This window comes from Coregonus lavaretus (assembly GCF_964263955.1).
Source record: "Coregonus lavaretus genome assembly, chromosome: 28".
NCBI classification, from domain to species: Eukaryota; Metazoa; Chordata; class Actinopteri; order Salmoniformes; family Salmonidae; genus Coregonus; species Coregonus lavaretus.
The window spans coordinates 26,854,846-26,877,636 of NC_140015.1; the positions used below are offsets into that span (position 1 = coordinate 26,854,846).

The 22,791-nt window shown below is 42.5% G+C and overlaps 1 gene segment (V, D, J or C); it reads left to right on the forward strand.

Moving 5' to 3' along the window:
- LOC311103817 (immunoglobulin heavy constant mu-like) overlaps nt 1-7,141 on the forward strand; it is a 30,219-nt gene extending 23,078 nt beyond the window's left edge. Inside the window, exons 7-12 of the C gene segment in view lie at nt 3,813-4,112; nt 4,304-4,588; nt 4,722-5,039; nt 5,379-5,696; nt 6,585-6,739; nt 7,081-7,141.
- The last annotated feature ends 15,650 nt before the right edge of the window (nt 7,142-22,791 follow it).

Below are 22,791 nucleotides of genomic sequence, written 5' to 3' on the forward strand. Positions count from 1 at the left end.
TTGACACTTCCTGGGAATGTGAGATAAACTGTCTAAAAAGCTATATACATAATTAATACATGTATCTGCAGTCATATTCAAACCATGAATAACAGACTTGTACATGTAAGTTCAAAACTGGTTAATGTTTATAAGCAGGTTATAAGCAGGTTTTTCTTATAAAGTGATACTATGTGTTTTCTTCGTTATTTTAGTGATAGAAATAATGAACATCCAAATGCACCAAAGGGGCTGGAGTGCCTAGTATTAAACAGAAAGGTTAAACCATTCATTCATAATGATGCTGACTAAATAACAACTATTAATGGTTAAACCATTCATAATGATGCTGACTAAATAACAACTATTAAAGATTAAACCATTCATAATGATGCTGACTAAATAACTATTAAAGGTTAAACCATTCATAATGATGCTGAATAAATAACAACTATTAAATCTTAAACCATTCATGATGACGCTGACTAAATAACAACTATTAATGGTTAAACCATTCATAACGATGCTGACAAAATAACAACTATTATAGGTTAAACCATTCATGATGATGCTGACTAAATAACAACTGTTAAAGGTTGAACCATTCATAATAATGCTGACTAAATAACAACTATTAAAGGTTAAACCATTCGTAATTATGCTGACTAAATTACAACTATTAAATGTAAAACAGTTCATAATGATGACGATTAAATATCAATTATTAAAGGTTAAACCATTCATAATGATAATGACTAAATAACAACTATTAATGGATAAACATTCATAATGATGCTGACTGAATAACAACTATTAATGGTTAAACCATTCATAATGATGCTGACTAAATAACAACTATTAAAGTTAAACCATTCATAATGATTCTGACTAAATAACAACTATTAATGGTTAAACCTTTAATAGTGATGCTGACTAAATAACAACTATTAAAGGTTAAACCATTCATAATGATGGTGACTGAATTACAACTATTAAATGTTAAACCGTTCATAATGATGCTGACTAAATAACAACTATTAAATGTTAAACCATTCATAATGATGCTGACTAAATAACAACTATTAAAGGTTAAATCATTCATATTGATGCTGACTTTGTAACAAATATTAATAAAGGTTAAACCATTCATACAAATTCTGACTAAATTATTTTGAGTGAGTTGAAAATTAAAATATTATAAAGCTCACTAATAAAAAGTCTCATAGATGTTTATAACAGTTGTAAAGCATTGTACCTGCAGGATTTAGGTAAAATGTTCTAATTTTAAAGAATACTTAAATCATGTTATAATATATAATATTTTAAAATATTCAAAATATTTGAAGAAATAATAGATATGTGTGTTATTACCTATCCACAACCATCTGAATGTGTTGCTATCCTCATAGAGCAGGTGTGTGGTACTGGTGGGAGGTTTTTGTTATGGTGTGTATCACTGTGACTATACGGGGGCCACAGTGATATTACACCGTACAAAAACCCCTTTGCTCCTGTATGGACACATCAACACTGAACAGGTCAAATAAACACCCCCCACGACAATGGTACCAATGTAAACCTAATGAAACCTCACCATAAACATGATTTGGCCATAGCCATGATATTGGATTTTGTACTGTGACATAAATCCATACATTTGCAAACAACTGTCACAAACTGACAATGGATACACCTTTAGTCACAAACAATAATAACAAACATTGAAGATTAATCCACCAACTCATAGAGAATATAATACTTAAAGAATCTGTAATAATGCTACAATGTATAGTTTTAGCCATGGTTTTATGTTTCTTATACCTGACTGAGAGCAGACAGTCATATGGAATCCCTATGGAGTAGTGAATTAGGTGTTTTTGTGCTGGGGTATATCACTGTGATATGGGGTGGGGTACACAGTGAAATGAGGCTGTACAAAAACCTCAGAGACAGAACTTGCATTATATCTGCCTGAGGATAGGGAAAATGGGGAGAAACCATACAATATTCTTCAAATGATCGTCTGATATTGATATAACCCCATTGTAAATTGTTTTACATTTTTTAAAGTATGTTTTGATGGAGTAAGTGATGTCATGACATGGACCTGAGCATCAGTTTTTAAAAGGTATACAAAACTGAATTCACAACGTATGTCCTTAAGAAATCAGGTGTATAATAATATTACGATATTGCGTTATATCTTCATGTCTGTTGGATTCAGTGTCATGACTTTAAAGCTGCCTATTGAGGTGCAGGGTTTTTGTACAGGCAGTGAATGGAGACATAGCACTGTGGTGTTTTTGACTACTGGGGTAAAGGGACACAAGTCACCGTCTCAACAGGTAAGCAAACTTACATTTATTACATCCATCAAATGTTTAATTTTCCCATTCTATTTTCTGTGTAGAAATAACATATGCTGTCTTGTGCGTTTTTCAGATGCAAAACGTCATTGAATAGACCTGTTCATGGTCCACTAAAGAAATGGTTTACTTATTTCCTTGAAAGTCAAATATTTCCTCAATTTCTAGGTTCTGCTGTTGTAGAATAATGCAGAAGTTTGTTTCCTTAAGTCTTATAAATAGAAAACCCTTCGTTCCTCAGAAAAAAATGACCATATTGTGGAAATATATTGTTGACCAAGTGTGACTATGTTAGAATGTAGTATCTATTTAGATTTTTTTTTACAAACCAAATTACTATGGTTTAGTGAGGAAGTTATCAAGATTAGTTGAAACTAATTGCTGTAAAGAGGGTAGTTTTTGTATTGCTTGGCATACGCCCTTGTCACACTGTGTTCATCTACTTTGACTATTGGGGGAAAGGGACAATGGTAACAGTCTCATCAGGTAAGCCATTGTTTTTGTGTATTTTTTATGCAGTTAAATTGCTATAGTTTGTAGATAAATCATTGTTTTATGGACGAAAGTTAAAATTATGACTTGGATACTGTTGTTAGTGTAGTACACCTAAGTAAGGCAGTATATTGTTTGGTCATCTCCTCACATACTTCTTTCACTGTTTGCGATTGGTGTTTAATTGGTTAATTATGTAGGCTTTGCTTTAAGTCAAAAATGACCCTATGAAAATGAAAATGTAGGAGTCAAACACATAAACCAAATGAAGGGTATGATAATATGAGCAGAGTTCATCTTAGCCCATATTGAATTGAGTGTTAATTGGCATCACCTTAATCCATATAAATCATTAATTGAAAATGATTTCAATTAATTGGTATTAGAGGAACAGCATGTTTTATGTTATGGTTGTTTTCACTGGTAAATGTGTCTGCAATTGAATGTGTTAATGTGTACTTATTTGGGCCTTCCTGTATTATACCTTTTCTAAAATGTTTATTCTATTCTACTGAGATAGTTACTGTATGTTCGTATTCTTGTCTTTTATTATTTCTTATTGTTGTTGCATTGTTGAGAAGGAACCTGCAAGTAAGCATTACGTTAGACGGTGCACACCATGTGTATCCTGTACATACGACTAATAAAATATTAAACTTAGTGGTAGTTATATCTCAAAGAATACAAGACAACCAACTACATAGAACTAAATGGTGCCTTATAGTGCAAGATTAAATGAACAAGTAGTTCTTAGGTTATAACTGTGTAATGACCATAGTTACCTGGTCATTCCTGTACATTCAAATAAAGTGTTACATTTCTTTCTTTCTTTCTTTCTTTCTTTCTTTCTTTCTTTCTTTCTTTCTTTCTTTCTTTCTTTCTTTCTTTCTTTCTTTCTTTCTTTCTTTCTTTCTTTCTTTCTTTCTTTCTTTCTTTCTTTCTTTCTTTCTTTCTTTCTTTCTTTCTTTATTGCAGCAACCACAGCCCCCTCTTCTCTGCTCACTCTTATGAACTGTGGAACCCCTACTAACAATGTCTACAGCATCGGTTGTGTCGCTACCGGGTTTTCTCCTTCCTCACTCACCTTCAAATGGACAGACGCCAGCGGGAGCGCGCTGACGGACTTCATCCAGTACCCGGCGGTCCAGAGCGGGGAAACCTACACAGGAGTCAGTCAGCTCCGCATGAATGAGAATGTCTGGAAAAACTCAACGACTTTCAATTGTTCTGTGGAACATCCTGGAGGTGAAAAGACAGCAGTCATCAAAAAACCAGGTAAGATGTGGTCATTATATTATATTGAAGTTGGCTCTATTTTTCTAAAGATTGCATTTTAATGTTTGTGATGTAAACTATTTATGTTTAGAAAACCTGATTATAGAATGATGCTTGTTGTTTACCCTGTATGAAAATATCAATATAATTTCAATAACATGAGCACTTTTCTTTTACCTCCCGCTATTCAGTCTCAAAGATTCCAACAGTGTCTTTGCTGTCGGCGCCCAATGGCACCACCCAGTACCTGATGTGTATGATTGAAGATTTCGCCCCGGAGAAAGTCACTGTCACCTGGAAGAAGAATGACAAGGTGGTGGAGGGCCCGAAACCTACTGTAGGCCAACAGCAGTCAGGCCTCTTCTCAGCCAGCAGTCTGCTGAAGGTCATCAACACTGACTGGAACAACAAGGTCAAGTACAGCTGTGTGGTGCAGCACCAGGCACAAACCATCACCGAGACGATCTCCAAAACAGGTCTGTACATAGGAGTAGACTGCACTACAATTAATGTCATGCTCACATACAGGATCTCTATTATTTAGTGTAGTTCCATCCTCATCGGTAACATGAACATGTCATGATTTTCCACTGCTTCCTCCCCTTTCAGAACCACTGACGGTGACTCTAAACCCACCGAGTGTGAAAGAGGTGTTCTTGGACAACCAAGCAGTGCTGGACTGTGTCATCACTGGTACAGACAAGGACACAGTGTCTGGTACCACTATCACCTGGCAGGTCAATGGACAGGCCACGACGGATTACATCCTTCTGAAACCTATTGAATCAAAGGGCAACCTGAACAGCAGGGTCAGTACTCTGACCATAGACATGAAGGAGTGGACCAAAGTGAACAAAGTCCAGTGTTCTGCCATGAAGAGTGGTGAAGTCACACCGGTCATTCAGGACCTCAGCTTCACCAAAGGATGTAGGTCACTGAGACATCTCAATGTGGTTGTGATAAGTGGTCACATACTCCAGGTTCTGGAGAGGAAGCCACAGGACGTGCAGACTTTTGCTCCAGCCCAGCGCTAACACACCTGAGTCAGCAAATCAACTAATCATTAACTAATCATCACCTTTGCTTAGTTGAATCAGGTGTGTCAGTGCTGGGCTAGAACAGAAACCTGCACACCCCTGTGGTGCTCCAGAACTAGGGTTAAGGACCACTAGGTTGGATTTTAAACTTATATTCACTTACTGCTTTTCATATGTGCCTACACGTACATGAGTGTAACGTTTCTCCTTAAAATCAATCCTCTTGCAGGTCGAGCCCCTTCAGTGTTCGTCCACCTTCTCCCGGAGGAAGACACCAAGAAGGAGGAGAAAGTGACTCTGGTGTGCCTGGTGGTCAGTCCGTCTCTCTGTGACGTCTACATCATGTGGAAGGTGGGCAGCGGCGAGTACCAGGAGGGGTTCACCAGCCGTCCTCAGACAACCCCGGAAGGCAACGACTCTATTACCAGCGTCTTCACCACCACCAAGAATGAGTGGCAGAGAAACGTGCTTTTCACATGCGCCGTCAAGTACGCCGGCTCGGACAACAACACCGCACCTAAGGAGAGTAGTGTGTCGAAGTCCATGGGTAACTCATGTGAAGAGAAGTGATTTTAATCTGTGTGTGTTTTGTTTTATTGTGTCTCCTTATTGACTCCTCTGTGGGTCAGAATAGCCAATTACTAGGTGTGTCCCCTGTTGTCCTCTTTGTTGTCCTGAGTTAAAGTTAACATGTTAGTGTTGTCATTGTTTTGTTGACTGTAGACATGTATATTGTTTAATGTGATATTGTCCAGTCTATTGTGTTGTAAGATGTCAGTCCTATTGCACAGTCTTGTGTTGCCATTGTTGTCCTTTGTCATTGTTCAATGTGCCTTCCTAATGTGGAGGCTGGCTAATAAACAATATCGCATATGAGATCACATGGTTCCATGTTCCTATATCAATTACTTCAAGTCTTAGAAAATATACTGGTCTATTGTACATATAAAAACAGAATGAAGACAATTGTTTTGGCATGAAAAGACACAACAGTACTGAATAGCCTACATAGTAGTACTGTGCTTCCAGTAAGGTGGTCATGGATGTACTATTTAGTGTATAGGTGTAGTTTGACATAAATGTGAGTGGATGTGCATGTTAACATTAGGCCAAGATAGAAGTCTGCACAGCTCAGTTTCATGTGTTCTTTGTGTGTTGATGTGTGTGTCTGTGTGTGTCCATATAATTTGAACTCATGTAGCTGTATTTGTTAGAATATGATAAAGACTAATACAGCTGTACAATACACATACACACATGAACACACACACACACACACACGCAAACACGCAGACACACATGAACACACACACATACGCAGATACACATGAACACGCAAACACACGCAAACACGCAGACACACATGAACACACACACACACGCACACACAAGCGTATGTCCGTTCTTCACCACCTGTCTCTCTCCCTGTTCTCAGAGAACATCCTACTGACTGAGCCTGAGGCGGGCTTCGCTCTGAGCTGCACGGACAACGATGAGGATGAGTTCAGCAGCCTGTGGTCCACCACCTCCTCCTTCATCATCCTCTTCCTTCTCTCCCTCACCTACAGCACAGTGCTCAGCCTGGTCAAGGTACTGACACCGCTTATTTCGTGTGATTGTAGACTTCTGACGAAGGCCATTGGCAGCTGAAACGTCACGATTTTAAATGAAAAATAAGGTATCAAGTGTTTAATTGAACACAAGCATTTCGCTACACCCTTAATAACATCTGCTAAATATGTGTATGTGACCAATAACATTTTATTTTATTTTATTTTATTGTGAGCGAGGGTTGCTCCTTTCTCTTCCAAATATGATTATATACACGGAGGAGAGGTGAGAAACTCTTTGTGGGCCAAAGGTAACCTGCGTTTTTCCACTTCGCTGTCTGTTTATTGTAATAACCTGTGTCTGTCTCTGCCTCTTTTCAGATGAAGCAGTGAAGAACACATGATGGACTGCAGAGATAGATGTGTCTAGTTTAGAAAGGAAATGGTCTAGAATGGTTATGGCATAGTGTTCTTTAGTAATAATGTTATGTATATATCCAATACGTTATTGATTATGATTGATTAGTATTGTTGTTCTCAATATTATACAAGCATTGTGGTGATATGTTATTTTTCATTCATTGATTTATATTGTATCCTGGGTATCCTGTGATGTTTGTGTGTCCTTTTTCACTTTAATAAAGTCTAACTTTTAGTTGTTGTCTTTTTACTGAGACATCCACTGGATTATAATACAAGGACACATCCTATATCCAAAGACATTACTTATTTGAGTGTTTCTGCTTGGCAGAGTTATCTATGGAGCCAATTTCCAGCTGTATTCCCTCCCAGGGCAGATGAAAACAACGTTGGGCTATATCTGTAATACTCAACTAAGACTTAAACATTCTATTATCAGTTGATCTGAGGTGGTTTCTTGGTTCTCTAACTTGTCTAATAATAGTGTCATGCAAAAGCAGCTTCCTCTCTCTCTATCCCCTTGATACCACACCTGTGGCACTGAAACTGTCCAGCAACTGCCAGGAACACAAATACACTTCCTTGAAAGAGGATAAACACTGCATGTACGAAAGCAACGCATGCACGCACACACCCACACAAGCACACACCCATATACAGTATATAAATATATATATTAACAAAACCCTAAGTATTTTAGTGCTTTTCCTATGTATGTCGTATGGTCGTGTGAACATGGGTTTGTTGCTTTGTATTTCTATAATTGGGCTACCACGCACACAGTATATATACAAATGTATATATACAAATGTAGGTTTCTTTTCTAAGTTGTTGATTATTTGGTAACTTAGCTCAGTGGTTCCCAATCGATGTGCCGCCACACACTGGTGTGGGTTGAGGAACTCTCAGGTATGCTTAGAAACTTTTCCTAATCTTTTTTTTTTTTTTAAATGGAACACTCAATAAATGAATAAACACAGAATTTTGACTTAGGAGCACTAGTGGCGGTCAGATAATACATTAAATGGCACATGGTTACATCTGTATCGTTGTTTCAAGTCCAGTGCCCTCAGGCTGTTGAGGGGCAACCAACAAGGGCAAAGTCATTTGTATAATTTCACTTTGTCTGTGAAAACCATTTAAGCACAGGAAAGTATGATTAGGTTTAGCCAGAGTATTTTATTTCTATATGGCTCTGGGCTTAACTATACCACAGCCTCTGCCATAGATACAAATGGAGCATGGCTTTGTGTCCATGGTTGTGCCTTTACAATGCAGAAAACCGCTTGTCTCTAGCTCAAACCATTCAAAACCTATTTTACTGGAGCTAAAAACATATATTTCTGGAGCAGATTCGTGGACTCTCTTCACCCTAAAAGTTTAAGCCTTGGGGGGGGGGTGGGGGGGGGGGGGGGGGGGGGGGGGGGGTGTGTGTGTGTGTGGGGGGGGGGGGGGGGGGGTTCCACTAACATATGGAATTGTTTTAAGATGGTCATAACATGGATCATTTATCTATTTGATTTTGAATTATTTTAAGACCCCTTTAGGTCTCAACAAAAACATATAAACAAATACAGTATTTGATAAAATAGTGAACTTGGCCTTTACTGCTATATAGTCCACAGAAATGCATTCATTGAATAACACATTTATAAATGGCAAAAAAGACTCTCTACACATTCGTACATTGTAATATTGTTGGATGGTGGTATTATACATTTTGTATTGTAGATATATAGTGGTGTAATAATGCTATATGATGTACTGCTTTATCTTTTGTTTTATATGTAATGTAAGTGTCACGATCGTCGTAGAGTAGACCAATGCGCAGCGTTAGTTGCGAACGTACTTAACTTTATAATCTTAAGTGATAATATAACAACAGAACAATAAACGAAACGTGCAGTCCTACGGTTAACACAGAAACAACCAAACGGAAACAAGATCCCACAAACACTAAGGGAAAAACAGACTGTTTAAATATGGCTCCCAATCAGAGACAACCAGCAACAGCTGACACTCGTTGCCTCTGATTGGGAGCCACTCGGGCCAACATAGAAATACCACAACTAGAACTCCCAAACAGAACATAAACACATAGAATTTACACACCCTGGCTCAACATATAGAGTCCCCAGAGCCAGTGTGTGACAGTAAGTGCCTTAAAGTGTTTGGACGCCAGGAAAAGTAGCTGCTGCCTTGGCAGGAACTAATGGGGATCCTTAATAAATACAAATACAAATACATCCGTTTTTGTAATGGTGTGAGTCACTGTGTACCTGAGTGGCCACTGTGATAAACATCAATACAAAAACCTCTCCATGGACATGAGGGTTGACAGGATTGTACTGTCTGCACACTGCACACTGACTGCACTCTGGACCCATATGGGAGATAATTTTACTGCTATGAATCTGAATGGTCATATTCTCATCTCAATTCCATTATTGGTTGCTATTCTGCTATTGTGTCCTATGTTTCTGATGTCATACTGATTTCTACTGTGCTGTTTTTAGCCAAATTATTGAATGACAATCATGTTTATTTTTCTGACATTCCTGTCAACATAAATATTTAGTCTAGCACCCTTTCAAGGTGGTCTATCCTGACATTAAAGATGTAACAATCAAGGTTATCATGTTGCCCAGACATATAGCTTCATTTACAGGAGGTATTGACATTTTGAAACAAAACCCATGCCCTGTTAAGTAGAACCAATGAATTGTGAACATGTAGAGACTTGTCAACTAAACTTAAGGCCCAGTCTATCCTGTCTCAGTTGCCAGATTTATTATGGACAGAGCACTCCATCTTCAGTGGACTGTTACTTTTCAAAACGTTATTATGCTTTAAGACATGCAAATATACAGAAAGGATGAAAATGCAGATGGTTTCAGCTACAGTTGTGGTTTGTAGCACCACCAAGGACTATTCTCTGATGACGTAGACCCTCTGAGAAAACTGAATCAGGAGAACTTTACCTCGTAAGAATCTGATTTTCTGGGCCTGAGATATTGAAACTGTAATGTCATATTTAAGAGGTAAAATGTACAAGTAGCCAAATAGTCACAGATTCTGACCAAATTGACTGAACATATCAAAATAAACAGACTATTTAGTCGTACATACTTAGAGTATGGAATAAACATATTTATAGTTACTTATGTCGTAATTATTATGCTTTAAGTCTGTCACGATCGTTGTATGAACCGGACCAAGGCGCAGCGTGATAGGCGTACATCTTTTAATGAGTACTTTAACAATAACAACAAAACAACAAAACGATACGTGAAGTCTAAAGGTTAAACACCACAAACCTATACAGATCAAGATCCAACAATTAACTGTGCCAAACAGGCTGCCTAAGTATGGTTCCCAATCAGAGACAACGAGAATCAGCTGCCTCTGATTGGGAACCAACCTGGCCAACATAGATCCACACGATCTAGAACATAAACCTAGAAAACTAAACATAGAAACTAACACCCTGGCTCAACATTAAAGAGTCCCCAGAGCCAGGGCGTGACAGTACCCCCCCCCAAAGGCGCGGACTGTGACCGCGCCAACCAAACACCACAGGGGAGGGGCCGGGTGGGCATTCCGCCTCGGAGGCGGATCCGGCTGCGGGCGCGACCAACACTCTCTCTCTCGCCCTCGTGGTCTGGCCCTGCTGGCCGGAGCTGGACTGAACACCGGTGGAGCGGATTGCTCTGGCTCCGGCGTGGAGCAGCTGACCGGTGCCGGACCAGGCACAGGTGGAACAGAAACGGACCGTGCCGGACTGACGAAGCGCACCACTGGCTTTTTGCGGGGAGCGAAACGGGCCGGACCGGGCTGGCGACACGCACCACAGGCTTGGTGCGGGGAGCAGGAACGGGCCGGACCGGGCTGACGACGTGCACCACTGGCTTGGTGCGGGGAGCAGGAACGGGCCGGGCCGGGCTGGCGACACGCACCACAGGCTTGGTGCGGGGAGCAGGAACAGGCCGGACCGGGCTGGTGACGCGCACCACAGGCTTGGTGCGGGGAGCAGGAACGGGCCGGACCGGGCTGATGACGCGCACCACTGGCTTGGTGCGGGGAGCAGGAACGGGCCGGGCCGGGCTGGCGACGCGCCCCACAGGCTTGGTGCGGGGAGCAGGAACAGGCCGGACCGGGCTGACGACGCGCACCACTGGCTTGGTGCGGGGAGCAGGAACAGGCCGAACCGGGCTGGCGACGCACCACTGGCTTGGTGCGGGGAGCAGGAACGGGCCGGGCAGGGCTGGCGACGCGCACCACAGGCTTGGTGCGACGGGCAGGAACAGGCCGGGCCGGGCTGGCGACGCGCACCACAGGCTTGGTGCGAGGGGCAGGAACAGGCCGGGCCGGGCTGGCGACGCACACCACAGGCTTGGTACGAGGGGCAGGAACAGGCCGGGCCGGGCTGGCGACGCGCACCACTGGCTTGGTGCGAGAGGCAGGAACAGGCCGGGCCGGGCTGGTGACGCGCACCACAGGCTTGGTGCGAGGGGCAGGAACGGGCCGGGCCGGGCTGGCGACGCGCACCACAGGCTTGGTGCGGGGAGCAGGAACAGGCCGGACCGGGCTGGTGACGCGCACCACAGGCTTGGTGCGGGGAGCAGGAACGGGCCGGACCGGGCTGATGACGCGCACCACTGGCTTGGTGCGGGGAGCAGGAACGGGCCGGGCCGGGCTGGCGATGCGCACCACAGGCTTGGTGCGGGGAGCAGGAACAGGCCGGACCGGGCTGACGACGCGCACCACTGGCTTGGTGCGGGGAGCAGGAACAGGCCGAACCGGGCTGGCGACGCACCACTGGCTTGGTGCGGGGAGCAGGCACGGGCCGGGCAGGGCTGGCGACGCGCACCACAGGCTTGGTGCGACGGGCAGGAACAGGCCGGGCCGGGCTGGCGACGCGCACCACAGGCTTGGTGCGAGGGGCAGGAACAGGCCGGGCCGGGCTGGCGACGCGCACCACAGGCTTGGTACGAGGGGCAGGAACAGGCCGGGCCGGGCTGGCGACGCGCACCACTGGCTTGGTGCGAGAGGCAGGAACAGGCCGGGCCGGGCTGGCGACGCGCACCACAGGCTTGGTGTGAGGGGCAGGAACAGGCCGGGCCGGGCTGGCGACGCGCACCACAGGCTTGGTGCGAGGAGCAGGAACAGGCCGGACCGGGCTGGTGACGCGCACCACAGGCTTTGTGCGGGGAGCAGGAACAGGCCGGACCGGGCTGGCGACGCGCACCACAGGCTTGGTGCGGGGAGCAGGAACAGGCCGGACCGGGCTGGCGACGGGCACCACAGGCTTGGTGCGAGGGACAGGAACATGCCGGACCGTACTGGGAACACACTCCACTGGCCTTGTGCGGGGATCAGGAACGGGCCGGACCGGACTGGTAACACACCCCAGTACCTCTCGCCGTGCCTCTACATTCTCCTTCCCCCTCATGACCAATGGCCCCCGTAACCTGGTGGCCTCCTCTCCTAGTCCACAAACTCGCCCTGTAGCTGCCTCCAGCAGCCCCGTCGTCCATGCCGTGTGCCCCCCCCCAAAAAAATTATTGGGGTTGCCTCTCGCCTGTCCGACGACGGCACGGTTGGCGCCGTACCTCCTCTCTCGCCAGGGCTTTAACTTTTGCCCATGGCCCTTTGCCCGCGAACATGTCCTCCCAAGACCACCATTCGCCCACCTGGGACATCGCCAACTTCTCCAGTTCCTTTCCCGGTGTTTGCTCCTGAACACGCTGCTTGGTCCTTATTTGGTGGGATTTCTGTCACGATCGTTGTAAGAACCGGACCAAGGCGCAGCATGATAGGCGTACATCTTTTAATGAGTACTTTAACAATAACAACAAAACGATATGTGAAGTCTAAAGGTTAAACACCACAAACCTATACAGATCAATATCCCACAATTAACTGTGCCAAACAGGCTGCCTAAGTATGGTTCCCAATCAGAGACAACGAGAATCAGCTGCCTCTGATTGGGAACCACCCTGGCCAACATAGATCCACACGATCTAGAACATAAACCTAGAAAACTAAACATAGAAACTAACACCCTGGCTCAACATTAAAGAGTCCCCAGAGCCAGGGCGTGACAAAGTCACAGAAACAGCATATTTTCCATCATTTTGGTCAAACTGTATGAGAAGTAACTATTAATGCATCCATTCCATAGTCTAGGGGTTTATGTTTGATAATCCATTCCTTTCCACACAGGCCCTGCTCTCCTTTTATCAGTTGTGTCTGTTTCTCTCACACACCCCACACCTCTCTCTTCCCCTCTGTGACCCTCACAGCTGTGTGGCACCACGCCTGGTGAACTCCAATCTTTCACCTGAGCATTTCAGGGACCCAGTTTAGAATCTCTGATGATTCAGGTAGACAATTAAAGCAGTTAAGTAGCCCAGGGACTGCAGGGACTGTCCCTATAAACTTTCAAGATTAGACTAATTCTCACTACCTTGTTTCAGCTGAGGAGAAACAGCCTTTTGCATAAACCAGCTGGTGGCTGGTAACCATACAATGTTTCAACCACATGAACACGATTTGCATTTGGTTTGAATAAATGGTGAGATGGATAATTTAATCACTATTTCATTTATATTATAGGCCATTGTCAACAGTTGTATTAATTATATTATTTAATATTCTCAGTCATTCACCGCTACTCATCACACACAACTTTATTGACAGACCATATTCATGGTTTGTGTTTGTAATAAATATAACACACTTTTCAAGAATTGCATTAAACAATGAGTACTTATCTATAATAACAAATTGCTCTATGTGGTTTCTCGTAGCTGTCCTGCGCACCTCCCCCTAAATACTTTAGTATGTCTTGATTATAATTGTTTATAGGGGAGAGAGTTTAAGAATGTGTTTTTATAAGGCATCTATCAAAATGAGTGTTGGGCGCAGTAGTTCAAAGCTACCCAAGCATGACTTCTACCCCATGATGCACCTGTACTCTGATAAATCAATTTCCCTGATACAGTATATTGATTAACCCTAAACATGGACCAATGTATCATTGTAAAAGTGCAGTAACACATTTAAAAACTAAATAGATTCACTGTTGCTATCGAACTCATTCCAAATGGTAGGTTTAACAGAGCAAATGAAATGTGACCATACTATCTCTTAGAGAGCCTATCTCTTAGAAACATATATAAATCATTGGAACCAAGATTTAAAAATAACAGATATTGGCACAAGATGGAGGGAATGTTGGAACATAACTAACGAGATTACAGTTAACTCAAATGTAGGCTTAATCAAGTATACATTAATGTATAGAATGTATTATACAAAAGACAAAATTCACTAATTTTACAGCACAAGGGCAGAGTCATGTCTGAAGTGTAAAACTAATTATTCATGCCTTTTAGGAATGTTAAAAAGTCCAAAAGTTATGGGCAGAGTTGGAAAGATGGCTGTCAGAAGTATTACACTCTAAATGTAATTAAGTCTACTTATTTCAAGACATGGAAAATGAGGGTGCAGTGAGAGACCCGATGGGTTGGACAATACTTTACCCATCAATCACCTTAAAACAACTGTATACTTAAAAACTGGAAATCAACCAATTGTCCGTCGTTCACGCAATGGAAAGGTAAAATGCTTTACAATCATAAAATTGAAAGTGCGTGGGAGCGACGGGGAGAAACAGAATCGTGAAGTTTGAGGCCCTGTGGCAGAAAGTGATCCGGGAGCTGGAGATAGCGGTGAGGGCTAGTGGGTCTGAGCAGGTGTGACGTTGTTTGTATGTGTATGATTTGTATTTTTGATAAGAGATAACATGCATAAGCCATCTGCAGGTCTGTGGAGATCTTCACAATTGCACCAGCATTGATCACTTGCACCATGTATTTTTAATGTAATCTCAACTGCAATCCAGGCCATTTGGTTCTGATATTAGATGAAGCACAGTAATATCACATTAATCTGTTGTATAAATAAGCAAAATATCTGACATTGTATTCCCATTTGAACTTCGCTATGCTTTTAGATGGTTGAAAGCATAGTGATTACACATTGGAAATTCAACTAACTTTTGGCTGTCTTTTTCAGAGGGTGAATATATGATGTAATCTCATTGATCAACGTCTCAACCAAATATTACCCAATTCTGCACGTTGAAATGACGTAGTGCGCCCAGTCGGTTCAGTTTAGCCATCTAAGACAAGTAGTTTGGTGACAGTTGCTGACCATGTGACGTTGAAACAATAGGAACACATTTCAGGGGACATTGCATCAGGATGTAAATTGTACTTTTTTTTTGTCTTGTTTTATGTGTTTAATAAAAAGTTTAAACATTTTCAGGTATTTTCTGACTATTGAATAGATAGAGAGAGAGAATGACAGTGATAAAAGACAGAGAGAGGTTGTGTCAAAGGGCAGTAGGCCGGATTCAAACCTATGCTGATAACGTGACAAGATACCGCAATTTCTTTAAGGCACCACTTGTATGAATGTGTTTGTGATATTGTTGTGATAATATCAAAGTGCAATATGATTAAATATAAATTATTTAATGACTGTTCTTGATGTTAATTGTTGAAAAATACACAAAAAAACTACGACTTTACTGTCTGAGCAATACAGAAAATGTTTGCTGATTGACAGTGAACGCTGATGTCTGGCGTTGTCTTAGAATTGAATATTTACTTTGAAACCTCTTTTATATGCATGTGACATAATACCACCCAACCACGGTTGTCATGCAAATTATGTCTCCCAAGTCTGTGTACTTATATGATGTTTTCTACAATGGGTGAATTGTCTTCCAACCTGAAAAGATGACAGGCAAACTATACCTCCTCCTGGTCTTGCTGGGCCTCTGTAGTATGTACTCAATAATCTAGCAATTTATTGAAACAAAGTATTTTACGTATAGAGATAATGATCATATCCATTGAGTTAACAAATTAGTGATCTATTGTCTTCATTCTCTTTTCTCTATTAGGGGTGTATGGTCAGAGTCTGGAGGCCATTCCCTCCAGTCCAGTCCTGAAAAAGCCTGCAGAACCTCTCAGCCTCTCCTGTAAGGGATCTGGATTTACATTTAGTAGCTACAACATGGCCTGGATACGTCAACCTGCAGGAGGAGGACTTGAATGGATAGGCTTGTCTTGTATTTATCTCAACTTGCACATTATTTCCCCTTGCTTCCAGCCTAGCATTTAGTTTGGTATAGTTAATATAAGCCTAACTTTCTGCCTATCAGACCTCAGAAGATTTGTTTTACTTTTGAAATGCAAACTCCCCTGTAGAGAGAATGGTCGCGTTCCCCTGCTCAGACGTTGCATGCATCAACCAATGGTTGCGTGCCACATCATTGACTGTGTCATCGACTGACAGATTGCCATAGAGATTCTATCACATTTCTAATTCCTAGTTCTATGCAGATTGCAATAACACACAATGTGGTTAGCTGATAGGTAAAATACCTATCCAGGTGTTGTAAGATTTGGTAGGCGTCAGCAACGCCTGGGCTATCGCTTCGGGCCGAACAACGCCATTTAACTGTGACTGAAGGTAGCACATAGCACAGACAACAAGTCCCTTACTGCTTCATTACATCATCTATACACATGTATGCAGAAACAAAACAAAGGACAGGCTATGTGAGGTGATGCATCTTATTAAGCTGTGTTCATTCATGACATAATGTATAAATGTAAAACATAATCTTTTTTTGTAATGATTGATTTTGCTTAACTGCCTCCTTGGAGACATGTCGTGTGAATACTAGTGTACTGTTTTTGTCACCCATGCCTTTTATGTATATGATTTTCAATACTTTAATTATTTCCTTGACAAATGGATGTTTATACAGTATATGCCATTTAATTGAACCCGCAATAAATTGAAATCATGAAGGTTCTCAATATTTAGAAAATTATCATGTTCCCCACAGTTCCTCTAGTCCTTGAGTCAGTTATGTGTGTGGTGAGTAGGCCCTGGAGGTTTTTCTGACTAAGTGACCTGACCAGGAAAAACTCCTGGCACTACTGATGAGCCATAAATTTACCTCTGACCTCAGAGTAATCAGCCCCTCCCCCATGACATCATGATGTAAATCCAGATCCCTCAGAGTTCATATATACTTATGTTCTGCTGCTGACTTGTTGTCTTGTTGTCTTGTGTGGAGCAGCTGAGTTCATATCTCCACCCTCAGTATGACGGGCAAACTCCACCTTCTGCTGCTCTCTCTCTGTCTGCCCTGTGAGTTCTGCAGTCACCTACTCCTTTATCAACTACTTTTACTATGAGGAATGACTGAACATTGACATTATTTTGTTATAACCTCAATTTCTTTAATATCTCTTTCTCTCCATCAGGTTTAAATGGCCAGAGTCTGGAGTCCATTCCCTCTGGTCCAGTCCTAAAAAAGCCTGGATAAATTGTCAGTATCTCTTGTAAAGGATCTGGGTATACCTTTAGTGGCCATGGCATGCGCTGGATAAGACAACCAGCAGGAAAAGCTCTAGAATGGATTGGCGCTATATGGAGTGGTGCTAGTAGAACTGCATATGCAAAAAGTGTTGAAGGACGGATAGAAGTCACCAAAGATCATTCTAACGGCATGACACACTTGAAGCTGTCTGGTCTGAGAGCAGAGGACTCTGCTGTGTATTACTGTGCGAGAGACCCAGTGGTGTGAGTGAGTGGAGGATCTGTACAAAACCCCTCAGAGAAGTAGAGCCAACAGAGGGTAGTAGAGGATCAGTGTGTTCCATCCCCCCTCCACACACAAACTGCACACCTTCCCCTGAGACCCACAACAACCAGTACACTACACCATCAACTGAACAACATCAACACAAGGAGTACATTTTCCTGGAGAGTTGTTGTAAAGAGAGGGACATAAGTGGAATCGGTCATCAGACCCAAAACACGTTTTCATGGTACTTCAAGCTAGATGAAACGTGTCAGTGAGCAACTATTAACCTGGTGATTGGTGGGCACAAGGGGTTCCTCCCCCATGACATCATGTAAATCTAGATCTCTCAGAGTTCATATATACTTATGTTCTGCTGCCTTGTTGTCTTGTTGTCTTGTGTGGAGCAGCTGAGTTCATATCTCCAGCTCTCTCTCTGTCTGCCCTGTGAGTTCTGTTTGGTTTTACTCCTTTCTTAACTGTTCTTATGCTGAGCAAAGACTGAAGACAATTTTCCATTGTAACCTCTATCTCCTTCATGCTTTTCCTCCATATTCCACCCTCTCTCCTTTCTCCTCTCCCTCTGTTTCCTCTTTCTCTTTCTCTCCTTCAGGTTTAAATGATCAGACTATGGAGTCCATTCCCTCCAGTCCACTCCAGAACAAGCCTGGAGAAACTCTCAATCCCTCCGGCAGAGGAACTGGGTATACAAATCAGCTGCCCATAAGGACCTTGACTGTCCAAATCAGATTTGTAAAAGCCTGCACACCCAGTAGCTCTCCTGGAAGAGGGTTGGCCAACCTTGACTTAACAGGATGGAACCCAGTGACAACCTCTGAATTGTGAAAATCAATTTTATTTAATAACAAAATGACATTTGACAACATTCCTATCTGAAGATAATGTAAGACTTTTTCATAATTAGTTGTGATACTCGAATTGAAAGAAGAGTGCTACAATTCTATAAAATCACACAGAAGTATTTGCTGAGCATGGATTCTACAGAAAGGTTTTTAACAGGGTGATCCTGAAAACAGTAAAAACAGTGGGGGATTCCAAACTCAGAGACCACCAAGCAGGGTTCTACCAAGATCTCTCTTGGAAATAACCTTCAGACAGAAGACACAGCTGTGTTTTATTGTGCTGGTGGCCACAGTGATACAATGCAGCACCAGACCTGTACAAAAACCCATTATCTGGGGATAAACTGTATAAGAAGCTGTTTATAACCACACAAACTTAAAAACACACATATTTTACGTACACTACCTACTCATTCAAGGGTTTTTCTTAATTTTTACTATTTTCTACATTGCAGAATAATAGTGAAGACATTAAAACTATGAAATAACACATATGGAATCACTTAGTAAACAAAAAGTGTTTAAAAAATCTAAATATATTATATTTTTGAGATTCTTCAAATAGCCACCCTTTGCCTTGATGACAGCTTTGCACACTCTTGGCATTCTCTCAACCAGCTTCACCTGGAATGCTTTTCCAACAGTCTTGAAGGAGTTCCCACACATGCTGAGCACTTGTTTGGCTGCTTTTCCTTCACTATGCGGTCCAACTCATCCCAAACCATCTCAATTGGGTTGAGGTTGGGGGGTTGTGGAGGCCAAGTCATCTGATGCAGCACTCCATCACTATCAATTCCACTCATTTTCTTGAAAAATAAATGTTTTATCCATAACATACTAAATAAGAATATCTAGCCTATCTTCTTTGTTAATAAATCAGAGGAGAAATAGTCAATATATCAAATACACCTCAAATAACAGCGGACAACTTATACTAAATTGTGTTGCAAAATATTGACTGGCCTTGTCATCAGGTTCTGTAACAATACATGGAGTAGAATACCACAATTACTGAAATTATACATGTGACAAGCTATAGGACACAGCCATTCATCTTCCCTGGCCAAAAGACGGTGCCATTACAACACAGTTACTTACTGCCACAACTGGCACTCATTATTTACATATACAAAATGTATGCATGTATGTATGTATGTATATATGTTTACTTGTTTATTTTGTTTGTTTATTTAGATCACCATTACCTTTTACAGAGGCAGCAGCTATTCTTCCTGGGGTCCACAAAAAAACACAAAACATTAGAAGTAACAAAACATTGATAGACAAGGCCATTCACACAAATGTAAAATAAAACGATGTACAGCAATACAATAAATACAAATGTACGTACGGATGGATAGATGTGTATATATTATGAGTACATTATGCATATAGAATGCATCCAGTGACGTGTCAAACACCTGTCTTTGTAGCACAGATAGTACACACCCTCCCTCTGCTATATCAATGACCTGTTCTGACACAACCTTCATCACCACAACCACCCTGTCTGTTAGTACCCAGACAGACACCGTCTGCCATACAACAGTGAAACATGCTTCTTACATCCCTCCTCCTCCTGGCATTCCTGCAATATAAGTGGGGGGGGGGGGGGATTTTAGTCTCTTTGAATACAGAACACAAAACATTGTGTTAGTCAGATGTTTTGTGATTGTGTTAGTCAGTTGTTTTACCATTGTGTTAGTCAGTTGTTTTACCGTTGTGTTAGTCAGTTGTTTTACCATTGTGTTAGTCAGTTGTTTTGCTATTGTGATATCGTTTTTGATGAAGGCCTCTCATCTCTCTTTCTCTACACTCCCATCTCTTTCAGATATACATTTACATTTTACATTTACGTCATTTAGCAGACGCTCTTATCCAGAGTGACTTACAAATTGGTGCATTCACCTTATAGCCAGTGGGATAACCACTTTACAATATGTTTTTTATTTTTTATTTCTTTGGGGTGGGGTAAGGGGGGGTAGAAGGATTACTTTATCCTATCCCAGGTATTCCTTAAAGAGGTGGGGTTTCAAGTGTCTCCGGAAGATGGTGAGTGACTCCGCTGTCCTGGCGTCGTGAGGGAGCTTGTTCCACCATTGGGGTGCCAGAGCAGCGAACAGTTTTGACTGGGCTGAGCGGTAACTGTGCTTCCGCAGAGGTAGGGGGGCCAGCAGGCCAGAGGTGGATGAACGCAATGCCCTCGTTTGGGTGTAGGGACTGATCAGAGCCTGAAGGTACGGAGGTGCCGTTCCCCTCACAGCTCCGTAGGCAAGCACCATGGTCTTGTAGCAGATGCGAGCTTCAACTGGAAGCCAGTGGAGTGTGCGGAGGAGCGGGGTGACGTGAGAGAACTTGGGAAGGTTGAACACCAGACGGGCTGCGGCATTCTGGATGAGTTGTAGGGGTTTAATGGCACAGGCAGGGATCCCAGCCAACAGCGAGTTGCAGTAATCCAGACGGGAGATGACAAGTGCCTGGATTAGGACCTGTGCCACTTCCTGTGTAAGGCAGGGTCGTACTCTCCGAATGTTGTAGAGCATGAACCTACAGGATCGGGTCACCGCCTTGATGTTAGCGGAGAACGACAGGGTGTTGTCCAGGGTCACGCCAAGGCTCTTCGCACTCTGGGAGGAGGACACAACAGAGTTGTCAACCGTGATGGCGAGATCATGGAACAGGCAGTCCTTCCCCGGGAGGAAGAGCAGCTCCATCTTGTCGAGGTTCAGCTTGAGGTGGTGATCCGTCATCCACACTGATATGTCTGCCAGACATGCAGAGATGCGATTCGCCACCTGGTTATCAGAAGAGGGAAAGGAGAAGATTAGTTGTGTGTTGTCTGCGTAGCAATGATAGGAGAGGCCGTGTGAGGATATGACAGAGCCAAGTGACTTGGTGTATAGCGAGAATAGGAGAGGGCCTAGAACTGAGCCCTGGGGGACACCAGTGGTGAGAGCACGTGGTGCGGAGACAGATTCTCGCCACGCCACTTGGTAGGAGCGACCGGTCAGGTAGGACGCATTAATTATACACAGCATTAGTTTGACCTCCTCCCCTGCTCAACTCAAACCTCCTGGACAGTCAGTGAAACTATCTTGGCAAGTCTCTGGCTATGCCCTGACGGACTATGGTACAGGTTGGATATGACAGCAGCCATGGAAAACACTGGAGTGGATTGGGATCATCTGGGGTGGTGGATCCATCAACTCTGGAGCCTCTTTTAAGAGCAGATTCACCATCTCCAGAGACAGTAGTAATGTACTGTACTTAGACATCACCAGTCTGCAGGCTGAGGACACAGCTGTGTATTATTGTGCAAAAACTGGAGGCACAGTGCAACAGCTCAATGGAAGACCTGTACAAAAACATCATACTAACATACAGCCTACTGTAAGAACAACAGAGTATGATAGAATGACAGCTTTAAGAGCTAAATGTTCAAAATCACAAACAGTGAAATTCAATATACAACAAATACACAGTAAATTGTTCTGTCGATTTTTCAGTGTGAAAGTTGCACAGTGTTGATTTCTAAACTATTTGACTCTAAATGGAACACTCTATGGTCATAAATGCACCACTCCCAGAGTTAAGTTAACCCTCATTAATGAAATAAGCCATTATTTTAATTTTATTTAAAGGGTAAACATTATGAGTCCTATGGCTGTTTTTGTAAACATTCTATAGAGTCCCTTCCCTATAATTGATATAATTGAAGTGTCAAAAGTCAATATGGTTCACAGAGTTTTCTGAAATGTTTTATTGAGAGGGCTAAGTTATTATGATATACTATTTAAATGTCCTATGGCTGTTTTTCTAAACATTCTATAGTATAGAGTTCCATCCCATAAGTGAAGCGTCAAAAGTCAATATGGTTCCCAGAGATTTCTGAAATTCCCAACCCTGTCATACTGTACCTGCCTTCTTATGCAAATTACCTATAGCTCCTCTCTTTCATCTCTCTTCCTCTGCCTTATATAAACAGTCTCTCTGTGTGAATCACATCTCTCTCTCTGAGTCCTGGAGAGTAAAGAAGGTAAACTTCAGCTTCAACACAAACCATGTTCCATGCATCCCTGCTGCTGCTGGCAGCTGCCTCATGTGAGTCTCTCTGGATTTAAAGCAAGTTTATGA